The following is a 6,586-nucleotide window of genomic DNA, read 5'->3' on the forward strand; positions in this document are numbered from 1 at the left end:
AGGGGGCACATATATAACATACTAATCAGGGGGAACACATATATAACATACTAATCAGGGGAAATGGGAACCAGGAGGCACATATATAACATACTAATCAGGGGAAATGGGAACCAGGAGGCACATATATAACATACTAATCAGGGGAAATGGGAACCAGGGGCACATATATAACATACTAATCAGGGGGCACATATATAACATACTAATCAGGGGAAATGGGAAACCGGAAGGCACATATATAACATACTAATCAGGGGCACATATATAACATACTAATCAGGGGAAATGGGAACCAGGAGGCACATATATAACATACTAATCAGGGGAAATGGGAACCAGGGGCACATATATAACATACTAATCAGGGGGCACATATATAACATACTAATCAGGGGAAATGGGAACCGGGGCACATATATAACATACTAATCAGGGGGCACATATATAACATACTAATCAGGGGAAATGGGAACCAGGAGGCACATATATAACATACTAATCAGGGGAAATGGGAACCAGGGGGCACATATATAACATACTAATCAGGGGGCACATATATAACATACTAATCAGGGGAAATGGGAACCAGGGGCACATATATAACATACTAATCAGGGGAAATGGGAACCAGGAGGCACATATATAACATACTAATCAGGGGGCACATATATAACATACTAATCAGGGGAAATGGGAACCAGGGGCACATATATAACATACTAATCAGGGGGCACATATATAACATACTAATCAGGGGAAATGGGAACCAGGGGGCACATATATAACATACTAATCAGGGGGCACATATATAACATACTAATCAGGGGAAATGGGAACCAGGGGGCACATATATAACATACTAATCAGGGGGCACATATATAACATACTAATCAGGGGAAATGGGAACCAGGGGGCACATATATAACATACTAATCAGGGGGCACATATATAACATACTAATCAGGGGAAATGGGAACCAGGGGCACATATATAACATACTAATCAGGGGAAATGGGAACCAGGGGGCACATATATAACATACTAATCAGGGGAAATGGGAACCAGGAGGCACATATATAACATACTAATCAGGGGAAATGGGAACCAGGGGGCACATATATAACATACTAATCAGGGGGCACATATATAACATACTAATCAGGGGGCACATATATAACATACTAATCAGGGGAAATGGGAACCAGGGGGCACATATATAACATACTAATCAGGGGAAATGGGAACCAGGGGGCACATATATAACATACTAATCAGGGGCACATATATAACATACTAATCAGGGAAATGGGAACCAGGGGGCACATATATAACATACTAAACAGGGGGCACATATATAACATACTAATCAGGGGGGAACCAGGGGGCACATATATAACATACTAATCAGGGGGCACATATATAACATACTAATCAGGGGAAATGGGAACCAGGGGGCACATATATAACATACTAATCAGGGGAAATGGGAACCAGGGGGCACATATATAACATACTAATCAGGGGAAATGGGAACCAGGGGGCACATATATAACATACTAATCAGGGGAAATGGGAACCAGGGGGCACATATATAACATACTAATCAGGGGAAATGGGAACCAGGGGGCACATATATAACATACTAATCAGGGGAAATGGGAACCAGGGGTGTCTAATCAGACAAGACAGTCCAGGGTTGATGATAATGAATCCCGTTCAGTGAAGCCTAGAAACCCGGTGACGTAGACCTCCGGAACTGGTAAACAGAATGAGCAGCAGTACCGGGGGGGATCCGTGACAAATACTTTGTAGAAGCACCTGGATGGTGCAACATTTGCCCATTTTTCTTTTCAAAATTCTTCAAGCTCTGTTAAATTGGCTGTTGATTATTGCTAGACAACCATTTTCAGATCTTGCCATAGATTTTCAAGCAGATTTAAGTTAAAACTATGACTCGGCCACTCAGGAACATTCAATGCCATTTTGATTAGTAACTCCAGTGTAGATTTGGCCTTGTGTTTTAGGTTATTGTCCTGCTGAAAGGTGAATTAATCTCCCAGTGTCTGTTGGGAAGCAGAATGAACCAGGTTTTCCTCTAGGATATTGCCTGTGCTTAGCTCCATTCAGTTTATTTTTTATCCTGATAAACTCCCCAGTCCTTAACGATTACAAGCATACCTATAACATGATGCAGCCACCACTATGCTTGAAAATATGTAGGTTGGTACTCCGTAATGATTTTGGATTTAGCCCAAACACTCTATATTCAGGACAAAAAGTAAATTGCTTTGCCAATTTTTTGCAATATTACTCTAGTGCTTTGTTGCAAACAGGATACATGTTTTGGAATATTTTGTATTCTGTACAGACTTCCTTTTTTTCACTGTCAATTAGGTTAGTATTGTGGAGTAAGTACAATGTTGTTCCATCCTCAGTTCTCCTACCACAGCCATTAATCTCTATAACTGTTGTAAAGTCATCCTTGGCCTCATGGTAAAATCTCTGAGCAGTTTCCTTCCTCTCCGGCAACTGAGTTAGGAAGGACGCCTGTATCTTTGTAGTGACTGGGTGTATTGATACACCATCTAAAGTGTTATTAATAACTTCACCATGTTCCAAAGGATATTCAATGTCTGCTTTTAATTGTTTTATCCATCTACTAACAGGTGTTCTTCTTTGCGAGGAATTGGAAAACCGCCCTGGTCTTTGTGATTGAAATCGGTGTTTGAAATTTACTGCTCGACTGAGGGACCTTACAGAAAATTGTATGTGTGGGCTGAGATGAGGTAGTCATTCAAAAATGATTGTACACAGAGTGAGTCCATGCAATTTATGTGATTTGTTAAAGCAAACGTTTACTCCTAAACTTATATAGGCTTGCCATAACAAAGGGCCAGAATACTTGACTTATTGACATTAAAGCTTTTCATTTTTAATACATTTGTACAAATCTGAAAAAACACAACAAAATGTGGAAAAAGTCAGTGTGAACACTTTTTGAAGGCACTGAGTGTACAACACATTAAGAACACCTTCCTAATCTTGAGTTTCACCCCCCTTTAGCCCTCAGAACAGCCTTAATTCCTCAGGCATGGACTCTACAAGGTGTTGAAAGCGTTCCACAAGGATGCTGGCCCATGTTGACTCCAATTCTTCCCATAGTTGTGTCAAGTTGGCTGGATGTCCTTTGGGTGGTGGACCATTCTTGATACACACGGGAAACTGTTGAGTGTGAAAAAACCCAGCAGCATTGCAGTTCTTGACACACTCAAACCGGTGTGCCTGGCACCTACTACCATACCCCGTCTAAAGTCATTTCAATATTTTGTCTTGCCCATTCACCCTCAATGGCACACATACACAATCCATGTCTCAATTGTCTCAAGACTTTGAAAAGGTTTTTTAAAAACCTGTATCCTACCTTTCATCTACACGGATTGAATTGGATTTAACAGGCGACATCAATAAAGGATAATATCTTTCACCTGGATGCATCCATGTCAAGGAAAGAGCAGGTGTTCTTAATATTTTGTTCACTCAATGTATATCTCCAGTACCTTTGAATCTCTGTACGTATACTTTACATAGCAGTTTCCCTTAGTCTTGTGGAATGCACGTATTCTTTTCCTATCGGATTGAACTGTTTGTAGAGAATAAAGCAGTGAAACGACACAAAAAAGTCTCCACTGTAGGCGTTAATTTATGGTTGAAGTCCAAGTGGCCATAATTAGGTCATGTAAAGCAGCAATCTAACCTGAACTGTCAGGATGGAAAACGACCAGCTAAAAACAGAAACACACCAGACAAGACTCAGAGACCCACAAGTCTACAAAGTGCAGAAGGAAGGAGCATTTCGCTAATCTCCCTGGTCTCTGATTTAAATCCATGGAGTTACTGTAACACACAGAGGTCAATCTGGAGATACCCCATTTTAAACCCTTATTTCTCAGAAAGTACATTTTTGGAGTGACTTGAAAAGTAAATAGATGTCGTGACTTTACTTTCATTCATCTGATGACTGTCATTTCATCGACTATGTTTAATTGTTACCCGATTAAATGAATCATGTAACAGTTAACTCATTAAGATTTGGGGTACCACGGAAGTGGATGTTTAAAGAGTTGCTCCTGAATTAAACTCTATAAGGTGTATATCTATTTCATCAATAAACAGTCATCTGATTAATCATGACCTCTTATATTATCATTCTGAACAGTCATCTTATGACAAGAGGTAATGATTCATCAGATGACTGGTCAGAATGATGATAAGAGGTAATGATTAATATCATCATTCTGAACAGTTGTAACCTTATTGGATATGCAAAAAAACCCAGCCTTGCTCATTATTCAGTACTACACCAATTAGTTTAATTATTTATTTACTAACTAACCAAATAATAAGACAGAATACATACACTTACTACATGGAACAAAGGTCTCTAGCGGACTGACACATTATCGCATGTTTTCCCAGAGAAAGAGAAAAAGAGCGAGAGAAAGAGACTTATCGTAGACACATTCGATAGCTATTCTCACAATCATATAGTTTGCACACGAACCTCCCCACGTTTGGAATAAGAAATCATGAAAAGTATTGGGTGCCCTTGTCCGTCATGTTGTCCTGAACAGAACTACAGAGTTCACTCTTCCATTCGCTCCTGAAGTCGCTTATTTGAAGATAAGCCAGCCAGATGGTTCCAGTGGGGTGATGAGCGTAGCGTACGGTGACTTGAGACTCGTAGGATCAGATGGTTAAGAGTTTGAGATATTTGACTCAGGACAGCTAATCAGCTGTACCAGTGATTGTTTAAGAGAAGGTGCGTTTATTTCTTCACCTCGTGTTGAGGTTAAAAGTTTCAACCATTACGAACATTTAGCTAACGCCTCATGTTTCCTGGTCTACAGGTTGATTTCTCTTCCAAGCTTTTATGCACTCTTGGTCAAAAGGGTGTTCGGTCATGCTGAAAAGCTCTCTGACCTCACTCGCGGCATGGCTAGTTACTGTGCAAAGTATTCTAAAACAATTATCTGATTAGAAAACTAAAATCACATCCCTATATCTTAACAAAAATACTTTACATTTACATTTACATTACATTTAAGTCATTTAGCAGACGCTCTTATCCAGAGCGACTTACAAATTGGTGCATACACCTTAGGACATCCAGTGGAACAGCCACTTTACAATAGTTAAATATGCACAACTGTTTCATATTATATGCACAGTCCAGGAACAGCCACTTACAATCCTTTTATCCCTAGGTATATTGGATGAAAACTTGACAGATAAAGAGGATATACTTTTCAAGTTAAAATATTTACGTTATACAATTTTTAACGACATCACAAAATGAAAACCAATATTACATTTGTTTTCCATAGTTCCCCACTGACCATTCCCCACATGATGTTAGAAATATTCTTCCGGTATTCACTTTTTGAATGTTAAGAGTTTTGGGGGGGGCAAAAGTCTCTGGAGACAAAATTACATTCCTTTGGCCAATACTGGATAGAGAGTCCTCTCCTGCTTAATTTACGACCGGGTGTGTAGGTGTCAAAACCCCCACACCAGTTCCCTCATCCCCTCTGCGGGTGAGAGAAGGTCTGGTTATTGTCAGCGATTGCCAAGCTGATCCGAACCATTGTGATCCTCACCATGACAACACACACACACACATATCCAAAGTTTCATCCAGTGTTTTATTTATTTGCATTTAGCAATATTATACAAAAATCTTCATCAGGTGGAAACTGTCATAATTTTCCTCTCAGCTCCCTGAATAATCATGGCTACATAGTCAAAATGACATTACTCTGAATAAAACATGTTTTTCAAGCAAATAAATGCACAATATAACTGCTGGTGTCATACACACACAGACATGAGTGGATAGAGGGTCACATTTAAAAGGTTGAAATGCTGTTACGCTAATCAGAACACTCGTTCAAACAAAACGCTTATAAACGACAATATTTTGGGGAGAAAAGTCATCCTATTGCTTTCTGAAATGAAACAACAATCGTACAAAGGATATTATAATCAGGACTCCCAGCCAGAGAACAGACACCATGGATACACCATGGACACACCATGGACACACCATGGATACACCATGGATACACCATGGATGGACACACCATGGATACACCATGGACACACCATGGACATGGACACACCATGGATACACCATGGACACACCATGGATACACCATGGATACACCATGGACACACCATGGACACACCATGGATACACCATGGACACACCATGGACACACCATGGATACACCATGGATACACCATGGATACACCATGGATACACCATGGATACACCAAACTGAACAAGTCACAATAGTATTACAAATAAAAACTACTTTAACGTTATCAAATGCAGTTGGGAAGTGAGTGAATCAAGATCTAGACGTTTGAGACAAGCAGGTTGCCTAGCAATGGTGCAAAACTATTTAATGTTTAAAACAAAACGTATTATTTCACAAAGCGTTCCCGTGGCAACTAATTTTTTTATATATATATTTTTAAACACTCTTGTCAGTAAGCTAAATATTATAATACACATACGCTT

This window comes from Oncorhynchus keta, chromosome 1 (assembly GCF_023373465.1).
Source record: "Oncorhynchus keta strain PuntledgeMale-10-30-2019 chromosome 1, Oket_V2, whole genome shotgun sequence".
Taxonomy (NCBI): Eukaryota; Metazoa; Chordata; class Actinopteri; order Salmoniformes; family Salmonidae; genus Oncorhynchus; species Oncorhynchus keta.